Source organism: Propithecus coquereli, unplaced genomic scaffold (assembly GCF_000956105.1).
Source record: "Propithecus coquereli isolate 6110/MARCELLA unplaced genomic scaffold, Pcoq_1.0 Scaffold8, whole genome shotgun sequence".
Lineage (NCBI taxonomy): Eukaryota > Metazoa > Chordata > Mammalia > Primates > Indriidae > Propithecus > Propithecus coquereli.
Window position 1 is genome coordinate 15082120 of NW_012154173.1, and position 24141 is coordinate 15106260.

General features: G+C 39.3%; 1 protein-coding gene and 1 pseudogene across 1 annotated transcript in view; one reads left to right on the forward strand and one right to left on the reverse strand.

The window, feature by feature from the left end:
* Positions 1-24141, forward strand: part of CPA6 (carboxypeptidase A6) — a 279958-nt gene that overhangs the window by 149983 nt on the left and 105834 nt on the right. The gene's annotated exons all lie outside the window — the stretch shown is intronic.
* On the reverse strand, positions 4572-5229 carry LOC105825338 (annotated as a pseudogene).

Here is a 24141-nt window from a genome sequence, read left to right on the forward strand (position 1 = left end):
ATAATCCCATTTGTGTATTTTTGCTTTTATTGCCTCCACTTTTGGGGTCAAATCTAAAAAAACAATTGCCATATGAAATAATTGCCAAAATAAAAACAATATCATGTAGCTTTTCTCCTATTTTCTTCTAGTGGTTTTATAATTTCAGGTTCTATGTTTAAATCTTTAATCCATTTTCAGTTGATTTTTGTATATGGTGTGAGATATGGGTCCAATTTCATTCTTTTGTGCATGGATATGCAGTTTTTCCAACATTATGTATTGAAGAGACTGTCCTTTCCCATTGTATATTACTGGCACCTTTGTTGAAAACCAATTGCCCATAGATGCACAGGTTCATTTCTATGCTTTCTATTCTGTTCCATTGGTCAATGTGTCTATTTTTATGCCAGTACCATACTCTTTTAATTACCTTTACTTTTTTTGTAGTATAGTTTGAAATAAGGCAGTGTGATGCCTCCAGCTTTGTTCTTTTTGCTCATGATTGCCTGGGCTATTTGGAGATTTTTTTGTGGTTCCATATGAACTTTAGAATTGTTCCTTCTATAACTATGAAAAATGGCATTGAGATTTTGATAGGAATTGCATTAAATCTGTAGATCACCTTGAATAGTATGGATATTTTAACAATATTAATTCTTCCAATCCATGAACACACGTTATCTTTACATTTATTTGTGTGTTGTTCAATTTCTTTCATGAATGTTTTACAGTTTTTGGTGTACAAGTCTTTCACCTTCATAGTTAAATTTATTAACATTTCTGAGTATTTCTCCTTTTTTGTAGCTACTATACATGGGATTATTCTATTGATTTCTTTTTCAGAAAGTTTGTTGTTAGTATAGAGAAATGCTACTGATTTGTGTGTGTTGATTTTGTATCCTGCAACTTTAGTGAATTTGTTTTTCAGTTCTAACAGGATTTTGGTATAGCCTGTAGGGTTTTCTATGTATAAGATCGTGTTGTCAGCAAACAGTGATTGTTTCACTTCTTCCTTTCCTATTTTAATGCCTTTTATTTCTTTCTCTTGCCTTATTGCTCTGGCAAGGACTTCCAATAGTATGTTAAATAGGAGTAATGAGAATGAGCATCCTTGGATGGTTCAGGATCTTAGAGGAAAAGTTTCCAATTTTTCACTATTGAATATAATGTTAGCTATGGGTTTTTATTGTGTTGAAGTATATTTCTTTCATACCTAATTTGTTGAATGTTTTTTATCATGAAAGATTTTGAATTTTGTCAAATGCTTTTTGTTGCATATAATGAGATGATCATATGATCTTTCTTCCTCAGTTATGTTAATGTAGTGTCTCATATTTATTGATTTGTGAATGTTGAACCATTCTTGTACCCCAGGGATAAAGATAAATCCTACTTTTTCATAGTGAATAATCCTTCTGAAGCATTTTGAGTTTGCTAGTATTTTGTTGAAGATTTCTACATCTATGTTCATCAAAGATATTGGTCTGTAGTTTTCTTTCCTTGTGATGTCCTTGTCTGGCTTTGGTATCATGGTAATGCTGGCCTCATAAAAAGTTTGGAGGTATTCCCTCTTTCAATTTTTTGGAAAACTTTGTGGGGAATTATTAGTATTAGTTTTTCTTTAAATGTTTGGTAGAATTCAGTCATGAAGCCATCAGGTCCCAGGGTTTTCTTTAATGGGTGTCTTAGTCCATTTTATGTAGCTATAAAAGAATATCTGAGACTGGGGAATTTATAAAGAAGAGAGATTTATTTAGCTAATGGTTATATAGACTGAGAAGTTCAAGGGCATGCCCAGGCTTCTGCAGAGAGCTTTTGTGCGGCATCACAACATGGTGGAGAAGGTCAAAGGAGAAGCAGACACATGGGAAAGCGGGGAAACCTGAGAGGCATCTTGTCTTTATAACAACCCACTCTCATGGGAACCAGTCAATTCCCCTGAGAACTAATCCAGTCTCACAAGAGCGAGAACTCACTACCACAAGAACGTGCCAAGCCATTCATGATGAATCTGCCCCCATAACCTAAACATCTCCCACTAGGCCCCACCTCCCAACACCACCACATTGGGGATCAGATTTCAACATGAATTTTGTTGGGGACAAACCAACCATATCTAAAGCATAGCAATGGGAGACTTTTTATTGCTGATTCAATCTCCTCACTGCATGTTGATCTGTTCAAATTTTCTGTTTCTTCATGATTCAGTCTTAGTAGGGTGTGTGTGTCTAGGAATTTATCCATTTCTCATAGATTATTCAATTTTTAGCATGTAATTGCTCATAGTAGTCTGTTATGATTCTTTGTATCTCTGTAGTGTCGATTGTAATGTCTCTACTTTCATTTCTGATTTTATTTGAGTCTTTTCTTTTTTTCTTGGTTAGTCTAGCGAAAGGTTTGTTGACTTTGTTTTTTCAAAACCCAGCTTTTAACTTAATTGATCTTTTCTATTGTTTTTCTAGTCTCCATTTCATTTATTTCTGCTCTGCTCTTTATTATTTCTTTCCTTCTGCTAGCATTGGGCTTAGTTTGTTGTTCTTTTACCATTTCCTTGAAGTGTAATATTAGGTTATTTATTTGCAATCTTTCTTCTTTTTTGATGTAGACACCTATTGTTACAAATTTTCCTCTTAGTACTGCTTTTACTGCATCCTACAAGTTTTGATATGTTGTATTTACATTTTCATTTGTCTCGGGATAATTTTAATTTCCCTTTTAATTTCTTCATTGGCCTTGATTGTTTAGTAGCATGTTATTTAATTTTCATGTATTTGTGAATTTTCTGAAATTCCTCCTGTTATTAATTTCTAGTTTCATACCATTGTGGTTGGAAAAAAATATTTGATATTATTTCAGTCTTCTTGAATTTGCTAAGACTTGTCTTGTGGCATAATATATGATCTATGGTGGAGAATGTACCACGAGCTCTTGAAAAAGAATGTGTATTCTATTGTTGTTTTTGGATTGAATGTTCTGTATATGTCTGTTAAGTCCATTTGGTCTAAAGAGTTGATCAAATCCAGTGTTTCTTTATTAATTTTCTGTCTGGATGATCTGTCCAATACTGAAAGTGACATATTGAAGTTCCCTACTATTATTGTATTGCAATCTATTTCTCCCTTTTTCTTCCTTCAGATCCTTTAATATTTGCTTTATATATTTAGGTGCTCCACCATTGTGTGCACATATTATTATTATATCTACTTGATGAATTGACCCCTCTGTCATTATAGAATGTACTGCTTTTTCTCTTTTTATAGTTTTTTTTTTTTCTTTTTGAGACAGGGTCTCACTCTGTCACCCAAGCTAGAGTGAAGTGGTATTATCATAGCTCACTGCAACCTCCAAGATTCAAGTGACGAGGCTCAGCCTCCTCAGTAGCTGGGAATTTAGGCATGTGTCACTATGCCCAGCTAATTTTTCTATTTTTTGTAGAGACAGGATCTTGCTGTGTTGCCCAAGCTTGTCTCAACCTCTTGGCCTCAAGCAATTCTCCTGCTTCAGCCCCACAAAGTGCTTGGCATGAGCCACCATGCCCAGATCTTTTTATAGTTTTTGACTTAAAGTCTGTTTTGTCTGGTGTATTGCTACCACTGCTCTCTTTTGGTTTCCTTTTTGTGTGGAATATTTTTTTTCCATCCCCTCACTTTCAGTCCATGTGTGTCCTGAAAAGCGAAATGAGTCTCTTGTAGGCAGCATATAATTGGGTCTTGTTTATTTTATTCATTCATTCACTCTGTGTCTTTTGATTGTAGAATTTAATCCATGTACATTCAAGGTAATTATTGCTAGGTAAGAACTTACTAATATCATTTTGTTAATTGTTTTCTGGTTGTGTTGAAAATACTCTGTTTTTTTTTTCTTCCTCTCTTGCTGTTTTCCTTTATGGCTTGATGATTTTTGTGGTGAAATGTTTTCAATCTTTTCTAATTGTGTTTTGTGCATCTCTTTTAGATTTTTTTGCTTTTTGGCTACCATGAGGCTACATAGAACATATTATAACAGTCTATTTCAAGCTGATAACATCTTAATTTTTATTGCATACAACAATTCTACAGTTTTACTCCCCAACACACACATATTTTATGCTTTTGATGTTTAAATTTGCATCATTTTTAACATATATATATTCCTTGGCCATTTATTTTACATATAGTTAATAAATTGATTAATAAGTTTAATGGTAAACAAGTTTATTTATAATTTTGTTTTTTAACCCTAATACTAGAGATAAAATTACACACCACTATTACAGTTCTAGAGCATTATGATTATTGCTCTCTATTACTTATACCATTAGGTTTTGTGCTTTTATAAATTTTGTATTATTATTTAGCAACCGTTTGTTTCAATTTAAAGAACTCCCTTTAGCAATTCCTGTGAGGTGTTATAGTGGTGATGAACTCCCTTAGCTTTTGTTTGGGAAAGTTTTTATTTCTTCCTCATTTCTGAAATAGAGCTCTGCTGGGTAAGGTATTTTTTTCATCCAGCAAGAACTCATAACTTTATTAATAATAAAAACAGCATAAATTCAAACTAAGCTGCAGTTACTCTTTTGAAACACCAAAAATGTCCTCATTTTCAGATGGTTACATTATTAATTCCATAGTAACTTTTATAATATCATTACTCTTGTTTTTCAAGGCTTGGACTGCCTTTGTTCTGGACACATTTGCTTGTGACATGACCAACTCTATGTCCTTAACTTTCATGCCTGTTTCATCAACCTCTTTCTCTCCACTCTTCTCTTGTTCACTTAGAGTCTCTGTGTTTTCTTGAATGTTTGAGACAGATTCTCCTTGAAATTTGAAATTCGCAGCAGCTGCTAACTGTGCTTACTGAAATAAATCCTCAGTCTTGGCTTCTGCAAAAACCATGTAAGTATCTGAAGATGAGCTCTTGTAGATATCTGGTTTTTTGATGACAAAGAGGATATTCTTAGATTTCTGGATAGTGACTCTGCCCAGACTATAACCCCCATAATCTGCCAAAGATCCAGTTTGGACATAGCCTTTGGTGCCTTCTTTTCACTGTGACTGGTTAGTTTGACTGGTGGGTTCTTCATCAATTTCAGCTGCTGCTGACAACTGAGCTTGTTGTGTGGTTGCCTATGTGAAATCTTGTTCATCAAGCTCTAGTACTAGTTTGTTCATCACTGTCAGATTCTATTCCAGATCCTGCCTCAACCTGGGACTGCGGCTACTCCTGCTCTGTAGCAGGGATGGTTTCTATGGCTTCATTGGACATTTTGTGCAGGGAACATGGAACCAAGATGGCAGCAGAAAGAAATGGATAAAGTATTCTTGGTTGGCAGGGGTTTTTTTTAATTTAGTACTTTGAATATATCATCCTACTCTCTCCTGGTCTGCAGGGGCTTCTGCTGAGAAGTCCACTAATAGTCATACTGGGACTCCTCTATATGTGATGTGTTTCTTTTTTTTAATTTTTTTTATTTTTTCTTTTTCCTGTTTTCAGTTTTTCAACATGGTTTGATATATGTGATGTATTTCTTATCTCTTGCTGTTCTCAGAACTTCATCTTTGATTTTTGATAATTTGATTATTACATGTCTTGGTGAACTCCTCTTTGGGTTCAATTTAATAGGTGACCTCTGTGTTTCCTGTACCTGGATGCTGGCTTCTTTCCTCAGATTAGGGAAGATTTTTTTCCATTATTTTTAAATTCCTTCTGGTGCTTTTTCTCTTTCTTCTCCTTCTTGTATGCCTGTTATGCGTAAGTAGGTCTCTTGATGGTGTCCCATAATTCCCAGACTTTCTTCATTCTTTTTCATTTTTTTCTTTTTGCTTCTCTGATTGGATAATTTACAGTGTTCTGTCTTTGAGTTCACTGATTCTTTTTTCAACTTCATTGAGCTGGCTGTTGAAGCTTTCTTTTGTATTTTTTTTTTTTGCAGTTCAGTCATTGTATTGATCTCTGAGATTTCTTTTTTTATGTATTGTGTTTTCTATTATTGAATCAAACTTCTGTTGTTATTTATGTATTATTTTTCAAATTTCATTTAATTTTTTAACCTACATATTCTTGAAGGTCACTGAACTTTTTAAAGTGGGTTATTCTGAATTCTTTTTCTGTCATTTTATACATCTACCTTTCTTTATGCTCTATTGCTGGAGCTTTTTTAGTTTTTATTGGGGGGATGTGTCACAATTTCCTGAGTTTTTGTAATCCTTATTTCCTTGTGTCGGTATTTACACATTTGTGGCAATAGCTACTTTTCTGGCTTTTACAGAAGTTCCTTGGCAGGGATAGACCTTCACCAGTTAGTCTGGCCTATGGTTCTAGATGGACTAGCCGGTAATGACCCTGGGCAGACAGAACTTGCTTTCAGGTTCTCTAAAAGGCTGAGCTGTGGCCTTTGCTCTGAATTCAGGTAGAGCAGCTAGGTAGGCTTTTCCATCCAGCAAGATTCCTGGTTGAGCTCTGCTGTTATGCTGAGCTGTTGTATGGGCACTGCAATTGCCTCTCATCCAGCTGGGCCACAGAGTGTATTCCCTGGCCAGAAGGTACTGTTTTTTGAGTTCAACAGTTGGACAGAATTATAGGAGAGCCCCTGAGGTTAAGTGGATGGATGGACCAACCACTATGTCAGTAGAAGTACATGACTGAGATTTGCCTTTCTCCCTGGGGTAGGACCTGAGGCTGGGTCTGAAGTCTGCCTGTCTAGGGATTCAAGCCAGGTAGCTCTTCCTACCTCTTCTGGGAGTGACAAAGGCAGCTTTGCAGGTGAGTTATACTGTTAGCTAGTACCTCTGATCAAGTACTGCTGCTGGCGGGTACACTGAGCTTTCACTAAAATCTGTGTATTCGGCTCTGTGGTTCTGCATCCTTGCTTTGTTTCTACCTGACTCCACATAATCTAGCTGCACAGTTTCCCCCCATATTGCCCATATTCCCTGTGAGGTAAGAACAGAGTCGGCTTCCTGGGAAGCATCTCAGAATGATAGGGAAGCTGGCTATCCACCTCCCTGTTTCTCTTTTCCCACTGAAGAAACCATGATCCCTGGGAAATCCTCTCCATATGATGTGCTGATTTGGGGGAAGAGGAGGGGCAACACATTCAAATACATTCCCCTTTCAGTGCAGATTTTTATTTAGTTCTGTGAAATATGCAGGTGATTCAGACTTATCCCCATATTTGGGGAATAAAGTGTTTTTGTCTTGGGATAGTTCTAGTTGATAATTTTTGTGGGAGAGAGTGAAAACTGGGACCTCCTATTCTGCCATTCTGCTGACATCCAGACAAAATGCTTTGTAAAACTGCCACTAACTCAGTTAAATGTCCTGAAGAAAACAGCAGAACTCCTATATGTGTTCATTGATAAGTCAATAATTGCCATATAAGAGTAATTTGATTACACAGTTATGTAGCTCAATACAAAGTAGCAGCAACTTTTAAATGCATTTGATTACTTTTGTTCCTGTGCCTGTGCCCAAAATTGTATGAACTTCAGGTCTCACAAGACCTGAATCTGCTCTGAGCAGGCCCATGCATCTGATAGCCCATATGAGAGAGGAGTTGCACAGGTTTGTCCACTCTCTTTACCCTATTGTCTAAGTAATAAATAATCATATACATTTATGAAGAAAGAGGTAAGTGGGTAGAGGCTCTATCATTACTGTGGTCCTCCTGCTCTTTGCATGTCTGCTCCTCTTTCAATCTGTCCAGGTGCCATCTGGTAAATTCTTTCTATTTTTAAAGTTCAAATCGCTAGTGTGGGGTGTCTAACTCAACTTTGCATGCCAGGGCATAGTACAGGTTATTAAGTAGCCTGTGGAGTTGCCGCCCTGCTACTCCAAGTAACGACCATTCTTATGTAAAGTACAACTTTGTGCCTCCCCAGCATTCCTGGGCATCTCATTTGAATATCTCTAGTACATGAATATAAAAGAGGATTAACAGGCAACATGAAGCATCCTTCTAAGGTTAGATATCATGCAGTGGAACCAACCTACACATTCCCTATATTTCTCCAGCAGCTCCCGTTCTCTGGGCATAGGGATGGAGAAGGTGAATTGGAGTATAGATCTAGGATTGGGCTTTGGTGGTGAGTGTGCAACGGCATGCAGTTAGACCATGAAACTATTGCAAATGTTATCCACCACAGTGTCCAATTTGGGTATAGAAAGAACTACAGCTAAGAGGAAACTAGAAGTCTAGAGAAAGCAGAAGTATCTAGCGACTAAATAATTAAATGGTATTAAAAATCAGAAAGGTGAAAGCACGGACAGGAACTTACGGTCTGAGAGTAAGAAATTGGAATTTAAGATTTCAGAGGTGACACAAGGCATTGTCCTTAAAGTGGATGGCTGAAGTGGAATGGAGATTCATTGCATGGAGTTCAGAAGACGGAAACTGAGGTTTCAGATCTGGACGTTGGTAGCTTCTAGGGTATTTCCTGCAGGTGAGGAAGTGCCCTATTCAAGTACATGACAGAAAGTGACTGCGAAGTCAGAACAGGACAGCAATGAATTAGGACAGGTGGTTGTATATCCAAACAGCATTATCTTTGGAGGAAGACACCCTGCTGCAGGAAAACTAAAGAGTAATAGTACTGAAGCAACAATGGGGAGAGAGGAGAATGCCAAATAAGAGAACACTGGAGGATTGGCTTTTATCTCCCTGAGATTTGAGCTATTTATCCAGAGGTGAGGATTTGCTTTTGCCTTGGCAGCCTCTTCAAAAACCATCTGGATGTCTGGCAAAGAAATGAAAATCATGAATCAGCTATAACCATTTAGGAGTGAAATTCTCTCTGAAAATTTAATTCGGTCTTGGCAACGGCAAAGGAAGGGTTCACTTGTCATGGTGACCCTTGTTATCCAAGTATGTGCAGGAGGCATTCTCCAAAGTGGCACGCAAGGAGCCTGGTATTTTCTAAAAACCCTGCCAGGATGATGACATCTTGGAGATAGAGCTCATCTCCGTAAGAGTCAGGTGCCTGAGACAAACCTGCATTACAAATCAGGCTCCATTTTCAGAGTAGACCCCAGATAATTGTTCAATACCAACTAATGATTTATTCATTCTGTTTTCTCTTGGAAAAAACTAAACTACTTGGCAAGTGACCACCATTGACTATGAAGTCCTAAAGGTCTTTGTCAAAGTCATTTATCCTTTTAGAACCAAAAAATGGGGCGTTTTTGTGATGGTGACTTTGGCTGCCTATCCATTAGCTGCTCCATTTCTACAGTGGTTCGTGCTAGTCACGCACCTCATGCAGGGCGAGGTGCTTCCTTTGATCTATCATGTCAGCGCTGAGAGAGGTCCTTAGCCTAACAGAGGTCTGACTAAAAGAAGAGACTTCAAAGTGAGTGTCATTTTTGGAAATAATCACACTCTACCAGATCTGTATGGGGTTTTTTAATCACATGCTGCTGACAGAACATTCCTTGTCATTTTTGTTTTTCTGTGTCCCATTATCCTTCTCGTCTTCCCGCTTTGAAGTGTTTACACAGTCTCAATCTCTACATCTGGGTTTTGAGGGGGATTCTGCAGGGGTTTACAACATGCCTAACAACAGAGCAAGATTCTCAAAAACAAAAAACAAAATAAAAAAAAAAAACAGAAAACAAATATAAAAACCATCATGGCACAGTCCCAGCTCTTTCTCTCTAATTGCCTCCCACCTGCTCTCCATTATCCAATGTATTTCTTTTGGGGTCATGCTGATGTAGATATCCATCTCTAGCTTTAATTCAGACAGCGTAACCGATCCGACCACATGTTACACACTAAATGATTTAGGAGACCACACTGTGGTCTCAATTCATCTCTCAGTAAATGTGTTTTGACATTCAGTTAAGTAATCCTTATGAAAATTCCTTTCATAAGAATTGTTTGTTATAAAGACAGTGTTACCCTTTGTTGTTTGCAGCTGATTGTTCTGATCATTGTTCAATTAGGATGGGCATATTGTCACATTGTGGATAATTTTACATAAAAAAATCACAGAATTATATTGGAAATTTTAATCTCTAATTAAATTCATTGACATACTTAATGTATAAAATGAGCTGAATTAAGCCTTTTTAAATTAGAAAACTCACTTTATGCAGGAATAGTGGTTGGAAACAGACATTTATCTCTTCTAATGGACAGTGATAGGTATAATTTTACTGATATGATGGCTACAAGAACATTCTGTGCCTTTGATTCAGCTTTCTGCTGCTCTATGACCTTGAGAACTCATTCACGGAAGAGAAGAATCCAGTTTTATAAAAGGATATATTCTTGAGGCACAAGCAGGAGGCCTGAATTCAATAAGCTAACACCTTAGATGCAATCCTCTGTCTTCAAAAACATAAAAAAAAAAAAACAAGGAATAGCTTTAATTACTACTGCTCAGCTTTGTCTCAGAGGAAGAAATAGAAGCACAGGCTGCCAAAACAAAAAAATAAACAAACAAAAAGCTTTCAGAGAGACACAGGCAGAGACTAGAGAGAAAACTCTGGGTTTGACCACTACAGACCGCTCTGGGAGATGGCAAGCTGTACTCCTAGAGCCAGAGAACTAGAGGCAGCACCAAAGCATGGTACTTTCTGTTTCCTATTCATATATTTTGTCTTGCCAACAAGGTGGTAAAGTCTTCTGGGGCAGTTATGTCATTCTTGCAATGCTAAGCACCTACCATGTGGCAGGTGCCCTTCTAAATACTGGAAATACAGCTGTGAACAGTTTATGCGAAGTGCCTGCCCTCGGACCTCCTAACTTCCATTCAGTAGAAGTATATTTGAACCAATGAAAAGCACTATAAAATGTTCTTCTTCACTGAAAGCATTGGAGAGATGACTTACCAATGAGCTGCCCATACCCCAAAGTATGGAAGAGCCTTCCAGTCTAAAGTGACTGCTTCAGTCATGGGAATGAGGGAGGGTGGACAAATCATTCTAGTTATGCCTCAAGGAATGTGGTAGAAATCAGTAAAATTAGTATCAAGGACAGCCTTGAGGGACACGGACTACAAATGCATATTTGCAGCAGTGGAGGGAAAGCATGGAAAAGGAAGTTGGGAGGAAGTGGCGTTACCAGGGGAGAAGAGAGATTTTGAGGCTACAAGTCTCAGATCTTTGTGTACCAGCTCAGTCATTCCTGAGCCCCACGGGCTACTTTGTGTATTGGTAGTCCACTAGGGCTGCTATAAAAAAAGAATTACCAAAGAGTGGGTGGCTTAAACAATAAACATTTATTTCTCACAGTTCTGGATGCTGGGTAGTCCAAGGTCAAGGTGCCAGTAGATTCAGTGTGTGGAGAGGGCTTTTTCCTGGTTCATGGGTGGCGTCTTCTTGCTGTGTCCTCATGTGGTGGAAGTTACATGAGAGCTCTCTGGGGCTTCTTTAATAAGAGCACTAACCCTCCCAAAGGCCCCACCTACTAATACCATCATGTTGGGGGTTAGGATTTTGACATATGAATTTTGGGGAAAGGAGGACACAGACGTTCAGTCCAATGCATCAGCTGTATGTAGAAGTACAGAACAAATGCAGAACGAGGACTGCATTGGTAACAGCATCCGTCCGACAACAGCCCCTGGGAAGTCTTCAAGCTCTCAGCCACCAACACTTGCTGTGCGTTTGCGTCAGACATTCTCTCAGGGCTGGAAAAGGCACAACTCTGGACCAAAACCTCGAAGAAATACAGGGCTTTGAGTGCCTGGGTGGAATGTGAAGGAGGGAAGGGACAGAAACATGGAGAAGAAAGAATACAGAGGAAAGAAGACAAAATAAGCCAAAAAGTGCACATCTATGTATTTGATTTGACTTATGAGTTTGGAAGGGGTCTAGGTGGGGAGAACTGGACTTAAAGCTTTACATCCAATTTTCTTCATTGGTATTGACACTGCTCTTCTCTCTGCTAGAGACTACATCTCAGAGGAGTCTTTAACCTCCTAGGGATCATCCTGAGCTTTGATTTTCTATTTCAAACCTGTAGAATTTACCTTAACAAACTCATCTCCCCTGTCCTTCCATTCCGGCAGCCATTGCTCTACTGTCATCAGGACAGTCGCTGACGGTGTCCTAGCTGCTCAGCCTTCTTTCGGGGTCTCTCCGAACCAATCCCTCCTGCACAGCACAGACAGATTACCTTCCCCAACCGTCATTGAGATCATTGCTATTGCTACATCTCCATCATCATCATCATCGCTAAGCAATACTGTGTAGCAGGAACTATGTCTATAATCTCATTCACACACACACACACATCAGCTTTGTTACCATTTTACAGATGGTGAAACTGAGACTCAGACAGTCTAAGGTCACATAGGTGGTTAAAGACAAATCATTACTTGAATCCTGGTCTAACTCCAATGCTTATCTTGGCCACTTTTCTATTCTGCCTCCCATTTCCCTGTTCAAAAGCTTAGTGTGTAAGGTAATGGAGAAGCACTAAATGCGTTTGAACATACTGCTCTCATACACGAGAAGGCTTTCTTCTAGATATCTCTGCCTATATAAATTCTTCCTAAATTCCATTTCCTCCATGAAAACTTTTCTAACTATTAACTGTGCTTCCTACCTCTGTACCCACCCAGACAGTGGTAACATTTCACTCTAAAGAACCACCATATAGAAGCAGGATAGTGCAAGGGAGAGCAAATCTCCCTAATAACCTCTTTTATTTTGAAATTATCTTACAGAAAGCTTGGAAGTATGGTATAAAGAACTTTTTTTCTGAACCCCTTGAAAGTAAGCTGCCCCATCAAGCTGAATTCTTCAGAGTATATTTCCTCCAAACAAAGACATTCTCTTAATAACCACAATAGGACCTTCAAAATCAGAAATTAACATTGATACATTACTTAAACCTCAGACCCCACTCAACATTCACCAGTTCTCCCAACGATGGCCATAGTGACGGCATCTAGTAGAGAATCATGCGATTGGATTAAGTTGTCATATCTCTTTAGTTTCCCTCCATCTTTCCTTGACTTTCATGACCTTAATACTTTTGAAGATTTCATACCAGCTATTTTATAGACTGTTTCTCAGTCTGGGTTTGTCTGACGTTTCCTCGTGACTAGAATCTTGTTATGCTTCTTTGGCAGGAACATCAGAAAATCAGGCTACGTTCTCAGTGCATCCTATCAAGTGGCACAAGTTTCAATGTGTCCCATCGCTGATAAGGCTCAGTGTGATTACTTGACTGCAAGGGTGTCTGCCAAGGCAGGCTTCTCTATTTTTTCTTTAAGTGCTTTTTGGGGAGACACTTTTAAACTATATATTGTCCCATTCCACATCTGTATTCTCAGCAATGCCTAGTGGAGTTCTTGGCATCTAGTTTTTTAACTAAATTAATGGAGAGCTGTAAATCACCAAGATTAGAATTTTGGAGTTTGTTCTACAAGCAATTTGTAGTAATGATAAATTTGGGCGTATTGTAGAGACATCAAAAGTGTTATACTAGAATGATTCATTGGACAGCTCCATATAAGATGAATTAGAATAGGAATTAAAAGTGGAGGTTTGGAAGTTTTCTCTTTATTTGATCAACTAGACAGAATATTCCACATATTCCATATTCCGTATTTCAAATCATCAGCATTTGGTATGCTGAGCTCCATTCACTCTCCAAATGAAAATTATTTATTTTAAATGTAGATGGGGAAAATGGTTTTGATTGTAAGGTCTACATGAAAGAGAAATAGGGAAAGGGGCTGAGCAGGGCATCTTAAGGATGCTAAGTCACATGTAGTGCTTGTTTTTTCAATCTTTAGACACTTCACTTAGGACAATGGTCTCCCGTTCCTTCCAGATTGTTGCAAAAGGCATTAAATCATCCTCATGGCCAAGTGGTATTCCATGGTATACATATGCCACATTTCAGTAATCCACTCATGAATTGATGGGCATTTGGGTTGATTCCATATCTTTGTAATTGTGAATTGTGCTACTACAGACATTTGAGTACAGGTGTCTTTTTGGTAAAATGACTTCTTTTCCATTGGGTAAGTGATCCATGTAACCAAAAAGATTTGTATCCCCGTAATACTTTGAAATAAAAAAAAAAAAACACAAAACAGAGGAAAGTGGGAGGCAGCCTAGTGATGCATTTCCATTTTGCTGCAGACCCTGAGGTTTCCCACTTAGGATGTCAGTACCCGAGTTAGAAAGTCAGGAACAATTGAAAAAGCAGCAAACCTCAGCTTCCTCCCAGTCAACCTTCCCACCCGCCTTTTCCAGCCTCCTCTAGAGGAGAAGAAAAGAATGGATAATTCTAGGACCCTCATTCTTGTGCTTCTTCTCGCCATGTCCCCTATTAACACAGTTTATTGCTTTGTAGACAAAGGCTTTCCCTATCACAAGGAGCATTGCTCCATGCCCCTGTGGAGACCAAAGGCCTTGCAGAGGACAGTTAACTCATCTCCTGCTTTTGAAAGCTTTGTATTTCTCCCTAGCACATATGTGTACTAAGGGATAAGAATTCCATAAAATCCAAGTTTAAGAAAATACAGCTTTGTCCCACTGAGGAAGACTATATATCAGGTTAACAATGCTCAGTGTCATAAATGATGGTGTCTAGCAAGCACTTTTAGAAAAACAGTGTTTCTTTTATAATTACAGTGTTCTCTCTGTTTCATTGCACTATGGTTTACAAACATAGCTCTGCCAAAAGTACATCTGGGAAACAGGATTTGTTTTTTTGTCCAACTCATCAGCAATAGAAAGCCCCAGTGTAGAATCCCATGTTTATGAAGCTACAAACTTCCCATTTTGCAGCCTTCTCTGAATGGCTCAGAGCATGATGCTTACAGTGTACTGTGATATAGAAGGAATTTATACTAAGGTTTGTCAAGGCCTTAAAAGGACAAACAGAATAGAATAAATAAGAAAGTTTTCCTGTATCTTCACACGTGCAAAACTTCAGTGGGCTTGGGATATTGACAGTGGACAAAGCCAGGTCTCCTTTTCCTATAAAACTAAATCCTCTACCTCAGAAGGGAGAGAGTGTAGGGTATCATGGGGCAGTGCAAAGGTTAGTGGGCAGGCTAGTGTCATTGTCCTGAGGCTGAAATCACAGATATGACTTGTCTTAGTGTCTTCGTTCACCCAGTTTCCTGGGGGGAGGGGTGTCTGTGTTTGTAGTGAAGCAATAATAAATGCTTTCAGTGGGAATAGTATAGGACCTCGATAATCTGTTAGTTGGAAAATCATTCTCTGAACAATCTAGATAAAATTTCATATTGATCTTATCAGGTTACATGTATATAAATATTAATGGTTTAAAAATAAATACCATTGATGGTATAGCTATGGTAGAACAAGAACGTATCACTATATGGGACAAAGAGAAATTAAGCTGACTCTTACGAGATACAGTACCACAAAAGTCAGATTGTATTAAATCAGTTCCCAAACACTGGTTCCATGGCACTGCGATAGTCAAACCTCAGATTCACATGGGCCCCAGATGCATTTTGAAAAGCAACGTGAGTCAACATTAGACAGGCTGTTTGACAGGGCTTTGTTAAAGGAAGATTTCATCAATTTCACTGACTGTTGCACTTAGCCTTAAATTTTTGATTATTCGACAAGATTGTACGTTTTTTTCTTTTGAGCTAGTGTTCAGAGCTTATTTATAGGTACCTTCAGGCTCATGATGGAGTGTGGCTGGATGGGATGAACAGCCATAAGCCTGCAAGATTTGTGATGTGCGTTTGCCTAGATCAAACACGTCAGTGAACTGTTTGCAATGGCCCTTCTTCCCTCTGACAGTGTCTTGCGTCAAAACTGTGCTTAACCCTCTTGCTGCCAAACTCTTCTTCCCAGATGACTTACTATGGCACATGAATGGTCCACTAATGAAAACAGTCGTCCACTAGTCCTATATAGGCTTAGAACATTGGAAGTTATGTATTTGGCTAATTTGAGTTTCTGGGTTCCTTTGTAGGATAAAAGAAATCTATTTGCATTGATTTGCACATTTCAGACAGTACTGAAAGCTAAATTCATTCTTTGTTCAATAAATACTTAAAGGGGTGGGATAGTAAACAAGACAGATAAGACAGAAGTCCTCACGGAGTTTCTATTCTGGTTGTGGAGAAGAAAACCAGCAAATGAAAAAGTAAGCAAAGCAGTTACAGATGTGGTAAATGCTGTGGAAGAAATAAACAGGATTATATAGAGAGAATGCAATTCTTTAGGTGTTCAAAAAAGGTCTCTCTAAAAAGGTGATAATAAGGCCATAAGTTGAAGAATAAGAAAATAGCAAGCAAAGGTCTCCAGAGAGAACATTCCAGGCAAAAATCACAGCAAGTGCAAAGGCAGATTTTCCTAGCTGGGCTCAGCTATTTGGTGAACAGAAATAAAGCTGGTCCGGCTGGAGTGGAGTAAATAGGAGGGCAGTAAGAAGTGACTTCCGAGAGATGCAGCTGGGACAAGCTCATACAGGACCTTGGACAACAGGACCAAAATTTCGGGTTTCGTTCTAGGGCAATGGGAAGCATCAGGACTCCAGTTTTTAAGCAGAGGTGTGATGTGATCTAAACACTCTTGCTTCCAGGAATGGGCTGTCTCAGCCATAACACAAAACCAATGTTGAAAGTGGTCTGCCCCGAGGCTCGATAACCTTGACTAGTAGCCTGCTTTCTCCGGAAAATTTAGTACAAATAGTCTTTAGTGTCTACTCCATACTTACCCTAGGCCCATGAACAAAGAGAATAGATTAGGATTATTAAAATTTAGAAGTTTACAGGAAGAAGGCTCCCACAAAGCCAGAATTCAGACTTCTGAGGGTGGAAGGAGTGCCAGACAGATGGTGCTGATCTCTGTCTGAAGTTGCACAATGCTGCTGGTTCTGAGAGGACAGAAAAAACTGCACATTGAATGTAACCACCACTGCTGGAACCAACTAATGCAGAGGAGGCAGCTGCAAAGCAACTTCCTTTTTAAGGAGTGAAATGGAAGCTGCATGCATCACTTCTGCTTACATTCCATTGGTCTTACAGGTGTAAACAGGTTTGGGAATAAACACAACTAGCTCTTGGTAAGCATGCAACTCAGCTGGTGGGAGCAGAGGTGCACAGGTGTTCAATAAAGAATAACCTACAGGACTCATCTTCCAACAAGTCTTGTTACCACCCAACCATGTTCGTTGCCTACTGCTCAAGAGGAAGCCAATACACTGAGACAGCAGGGTTTACAGCAAAGAAAGTTTAATTCCGCATAGTGCTAAGTGGGAAGATGGGAGGAATTTCTCAAATCCGCCTCCCCAAAAATTTGGGAGAAAGCATTTTTAAAGACAGTTTGGCAGGCAAAAGGCTAGGCAGTTGGGTCTGCTGATTGGCTGGGTTTGGGGTGGAACCATTGGGCTGTAGAAATTGTTGTCTTTGCTGAGTCAGTTCTTAGGTGGGGGTCGAAACACCAGTTAAGTCAATTCCTCAGTATGGGCCACTGGTCTGGGTGAGTCAGCTTTTCCACTGGAATGCAGGGCCTGGAAGATATCTCAGAAACTACCTTGAGGTTTCAAAAAGGTGATGTTATCTATGGAGAAAGTTAAGAACCTTTATGACTACTCTCAGTTATGTGACTCCTGAGTAGCACTTATAGGAAAGCAAACAGGGTGACAGTGAGTAATTATTACCATTATTTTTAGGTAGGCCTGTGCGTTATTTTTAGCTAGGCCCTTACCATAGTTCTTGCCTTGCACCCCTTTATTAATTTGTAAGGGTGGTTTCAGCCTTGGACACCAGTCAGTTTCCTTTACCAAGAACATGGAAAGTGTCTATTAAGCTGGTGAATCTATTACATGTGGTATTATTAAGTCCATTCAGGACACTGTCTAATCTCTGGCAGTGCTCAAGCCTTACCACTTGGCTTTATCTCCAAAAGCAAAGAATTCTGTTATATGAAACATAGATATAAAATGTAGCCCACAAAGAGGTACAAAGTTAGTGGGATGGCTTAAGAACCATGAATGGCATTTACAAGCTGTTTTTTATTATCTTTTCTCCCCCCATCCCTGGCAAGGTCTGGCAGGACCAGAGCAAGGATACATGGAGAGAGGTGGCTTAGTAAAGCTCAGATTCAGGCCTTAGCAAGAAAGAGTTTTCTTCTTCTCCATGGCCCAAGTGCTAATCTCAAGGGCCAAGATCAAGTATGGTCCTGGATAAAAAGCCTAAGCAGCAGACCCTCAGCTTTGCTCTCGTCTGGGTCTCGGGCTGAAGGAAGCAAGAGGAGCTTGATGTTCACAAATAGTCCCTCTCTATTCACCAAAGTCTGAGTCCAGACAGGGCTTTGGGAGCCGAGCTCTAACTGGTAACAGAACATACGTTTTTTCCCTGGAGTGTGCTCATGACAGGGGTGTATCAGTCTAGGTAAATTGTAACTAGGCTTCCTGGAATTCCCATCTGCTTCTGAGTTAGGGTTGGCCCCAGGAGAAATTGCTGGAGACTTGGAAGGCAGAGGTAAAGAGGCAGCCAGTCCCCTCTTAGGCTGCACGGGGGAGGGGAGGGTGGACACCTGCAGCTCGCACACTTGATCGCTGACCTCCCAGCCAACACTCCTGCTGAGTCTCCTACTTCACCTTCAAGTTCTGTGCAGTTGTGCGTGCAGCTCTGTAGCACAGACTGTCAGCTCCTTCTGCAGAGAGCCACGTGGTGGAAGTGGGGCCATGAGACAGGTGGTTTTAGCCCTGCTGACCTGCAGTGGCTCCAGGCCCCCCACCACCAGACCAGAGGCAACACCCTTTCCCAGACTTTTCCCGAGCTCCCACAAATGCCTAAGCTCCAGCTCCCACAATAATTCCTTTATTCCATATCACTTGAACCTTAACTAATATAATAAGCTAGGCTACACTGTGAAGACATGCTATACATAAACCTTGATAACAAAGTTTATTTCTTGCTTGTGGTCTTCACTCTGGGACCCAGGCTGAAGGAGCAGCCTCTGTTAAGAACATTGCCGTTATCATGGCAGAGGGAAGAAAGACAGGGAACCACACATGGCTTCAGGCTCTGCCTCACAGGGACTCACCTCCCCTCACACTTCCTTGGCAAAAGCAATTCCAACAGCAATGCCTGAATTCAATAGGAAAATGGATGAACATATAACATATGTGTGGTTTTTTCTGACATCAAATACACGCCATTTGTCCATACCAATTCTGCAGTTCTCTAACACCAGCATGTCCAAAAATTCAGTTCTGACGCTGACACCCGGAGTTAGCACAGACCTTGCAAGTTAAAGGCTTAGTCCCGCAAGACACCAGCTGCAAATGGGGTGCCTAGGCTGTCTACACCTCTGCCCAGCTGTCTACACCTCTGCCCAGCTGACTACAGATTCAGAGGTTTCCTTGATGCCCTCCTCAGATTCAATAATTTGCTTGAATACTCATAGAATTCAGGATAGTGCTTTACTTAAAATTACCAATGTATTATAAAGAGTAGAACTCAAGAGCAGCCAGCTGGAAGAGATGCATAGAACAAGGTATTGGGGAGAGGGAGGTGTATGGAGCTGCCACATCCTCTCTGGGTGCACCACCCTCCCAGCTCCTCCACACGTTCACCAACTCTAAGCTCCATGGACACCATCACTGAGGTATTTTTATGAGGGTTTCGTTATGTAGGCATGATTGACTCTGGCCATAGGTGACTGAGCTCAGTGTCTGGCCCCTTTCCCTCTCTCAGAAGTCAGGAGGCAGGATGGAAAGTTCTAACCTCTGATCATGTGGTTGGTTTTTCTGGTGACCAGCCACCATCCTGAAGCTATCTAGGGTCCCTCTTCTCCAGGAGTCATCTCATTAGCATACAAAAGACAATAAATTCCAACAGTTTAAGGAATCTTGTGCCAGGAACTGGGGACAAAGACCAAATATTGTGACGGTTGATTTGGGAGTGTCAACTTGATGGGATTAAGTGATACTCAATAGCGGATAAAGCATTATTTATTCTCAATGCTTTAGTAGGCACAGAGCCCATTCCACTTCTGCCGAAAGCAAAACCAGATGGTTTTGCTGATGATTAGAATGATTGCACTGCCCCAGGTGTGTCTGTAAGGGTGTTTTGGGGAAAGATCAGCATATGAGTCAGTGGACCGACTGGGGGAAGATCCGACTTCAATCTGGATAGGTGCCACCCAATAGGCTGGGGCCCCACATGGAACAAAAAGGCAGAGGAAGGAAGAATTCAGGCATTCTCTCTCTCTCTCTCCCCCTTCTCCCCCCTGAAGCTGAGTCACCCTGCTTCTCCTCCCCTTGGATGTCAGAACTCCAATTTCTCCAGTCTTTGGCCTCTGAGACTCACACCAGTGACCTGCTGGGCTCCCAGGCCTTGGGCTTGGACTGAGAATTACACCATTGGCTTCCTTGGTTCTGAGGCCTTTGGTCTTAGACTGAGCCATGTTACGGGATTTCCTGGTTCGCCAGATTCCAGACAGCCTGTCGTGGGACTTCTCAGCCTCCATAATCAAGCGAGCCAATTCCCCCTACTAAGTCCCTTTTCATATATCTCTCTGTATGTCCTATCAATTCTGACTCTCTTGAAAACTCTTACTAAAACATTTTTTTATACCATGTATCACAATAATAGATAAGCAGACACACACACATACACACCTCTCTTTAGGAATTTAACATAGTTTGAAGCAAGACAAGGATTTGGATTTGAAGATCACATTGTCTCTCTCTTTCTGTCACAAACAACAAACTCTATTGTTTACTCAGCAATATTTTGGGGACCTGAATCTGGTACAAGCCCTGTATTTGATGTTAAGACCAAATCACTCATGTTGTTTAGTTCTGTTATTTTGTAGTGGTTCTTGATTGAGACTAAAATGCTACATTTTATTTCAGCTGTAAGATGATAAAATATTTACTGAATAAATGCATGAGTTAAATAGAGGGTCAACTCTGAATCTTGGAACTTGAGAGGAAAATGATTGTTTTTCACTCTAATGTCTCAAAAATAGACAAATGTTCAAGTGGCTGTCAGGTATTGATACTATATTAATAAGAGCTTGACAAATAAAGAACTGTTACAGATTGTTCCCTGTATGCTCATAAAACTACTTATAGTTTTAAGCTATGGCATAATCAATACCCCTTATATAATGACGTTACCAGTAGGTTTCTCCTTGTATTTCAAACAAAAAAAAATTAACTTGAGAACTCAAAAGATCATTACTCTTTACCCATAAAATTGTTTATCTGTTTTTCTCCTACTAGGCTATAAACTTATTGGATGTTTGGACTTCATCGTGTTCATTTCTGTATCTCCAGCAGTTATCATAATGCCTGGCATAGAATATATGTCAACAAATGTTTCTTATATTACCACATTTTATCAATTTTAAGATGTACACATTTTTTCATAGTTTAGCATCTCTCTAAAATTGGGATGCCTCTTACAATTGATAGTGGCTTAAATCACCATCAGTCAGGTGTGAAAAATCTTTATTTGATATCTCCTGGTAAAATCAAGAAAGCATTAACTTCACGGTATATTAAATTTGATGATTTATGGGTAATTAATAAATTATTAAAAGGAGTTGATTATTATAATATTGATTCAAACATATAAAAGAATGTCATGGGTATGACATTATCATTTTGTAATTTTACAGCTTCATACATTATACAGTTTAACTCAATCCACTTATTGTCATCTTTTTTAATTCAAATAAAAATATAACTCTACAAATGGAACTTATCATTTTAACCAAGTTGATTGCCTTTATCCTTTATCCTACCATATAATTAAGAAGGAGGCCGTTCTCTTAAGAGATTTTGTTGTTCTTTCCGTTCATGTTTTTGTAATTCACTTAAAAGTGAATGCATTAATTTGTGTTTTGTATTAACCCGATTGATATATATTGAGTGCCTATGGTGAGCAACATATTCTACCAAAAGCCATGGGGGTAAAAGTTACTTTTCTATCCCCATGACATCTGAGGCCCTTATGCTAGTGGTCCCCAACTTTTTTGGCACCAAGGACCGGTTTCACGGAAGACAATTTTTCACGGATGGTGGGGTGGTGGAGCTCAGGCTGTTCCAGCTGTGATGCAAACAATGGGGAGCAACCATAAATACAGATGAAGCTTTGCTCACTGGACTGTGGCTCACCTGTGCCGTGCCGCCCAGTTCCTAAGTTTCATGGAAGATAATTTTCCACAGATGGGAGTGGGAAAAGGGGGCATTGCTAGTGGTGTGGGGTGGGGTGGGGTGGAGCTCAGGCAGTGAGGCTGCTGTCCAGCACCCGGCTGCAGCCTGGGGGTTGGGGACCGCAGCCTTAAGTTACAGGTAAAGCTTCCATTAAGCAAATAATACATTGTCTATATGAAGAAGCAGTGACTACATTATGACCAACACGTTCCTGAGCTTTAGTAAGTAGCCGCAACGGCTCCTATTCCATTTTGAATATCAGTTTACTTATATGTGTATGCTGCCTTGTTTTCTCTGCTTCTTCACTTGTAAGCTTGATCATCTTAATAGCCATGGGACAAAAGATTTTATTATAGACTGCATGACTATATTTATTAAATTTGGAAGAATTGGAAGAAAGGGAACTAATAGAGATTTTTTTTTTAAAAAACTATATGTTGTGTATAAAATATATAGATGAAAGGGAGGAAAAAATCTGATTTTAAAGCAATAATCCTCTTATTATATCAGATGATCAGAAATGCCAGCTCGAATTCTTCATTGGCCTATTTCATCAGCTGCAGTCTTAACAGGCTTTAAAATAATCCCAGTGGTCTGTAAATTTACATAAAGGCAACTCCTTATAATATACATAAAAAGAATAATCAAATGTGCCCACTCTTTTTAAATTTTTTTAATAAAAAATTGTTACGTGTTCAGTTGCATGCCAACTATGGGAATATAGGTCATTCTCAGATAAGAGCCCGCTGGACTTTTACAGGTGGTTGATATTTTCCGGGTGGCCACAATTTAGAGCAAGTCTGAATGACTTCACTCTTTGCGTAAGAAGGAGAGTTGTCCCAAATAGTTCAGGACAGCTTTCCCTCCTGAAACAGTGTGCTTGCATAAATTTAAGAGATTTATATTAAAATAATTCTGCACTTTGACAAGAACATATATTTCACTAACGAGGGCATACAGATAGCAAACAGGCACATGAAAAGGTGTTCAACATCATCAGCCATTAGGAAAATGCAAATTAAAAGTACAATGAGGTATTGCTGCCCACCTGGCAGAATGACTGAAATTCAAAATAGGGATAACACCAAATGCTGGCAAGGATCCAGAGAAGTTAAATTACATATACACTACTGATGGGAATAGAAAATGGTACAGCCACTCTAGAAAAGAGTTTGGCATTTTCTTACAAAGCTAAACATGTGCTTACCATACTTCACAATATGATTGCACTGTTGGGCATTTATCCCAGAGAAGTGAAAACTTACATTTACACAAAAGCCTATATACAGAAATGCTCATAGTAGCTTTATTCCATAATAGCCCAAAACTGGAAACAATGCAAATGTCCTTCAAATGACTGATGAAACAAATTGTAATGTATCCATATTATGCAATATTACACAGCAATAAAAAGTAGCAAACTATTGATACATGCAACTCTTCGGATGTGTTACAATGCTAAGTGAAAAAAAGCCAATCTCAGAAAATCATATACTGTATTATTCCATTTACAAAACATTTCAGAGATAACAAAATTAAGAAATGCAGAGCAGATTAACGGTTTCTGAGGGTTAGGGATGGAGATAGGAAGGTATATGGCTATAAAGGGATAGCATGACAGAACCCTGTAGTGATAAAACAGTTTTTTATCCTAATTGCAGTGGTGGTTACACAAATCCACACATGTAATAAAACTGCATAGGATTATATACACAGACACACAATAAACACCTGTAAAAATGGTAAAATATGAATTATCCTGGTTATGATCTTATGCTGTATTTAGGCAAGATATTACCATTGGAGGAAATTAGGTGAAGGGTTTTGCTATTTCCTGTGAGTCTACAATTATTTCAAAATTAAGTTTGTTAAAAAATTATTCTGTTTTGACAAGTGGGATTGTATCAAACTAAAAAGCTTCTGCAGCAAAGGAAATAGTAAACAGAGTGAAAAGGCAATGTATGAGGCTGGGCACAGTGGCTCATGCCTGTAATCCTAGCACTCTGGGAGGCTGAGGCGGGCAGATTGTTTGAGCTCAGGAGTTC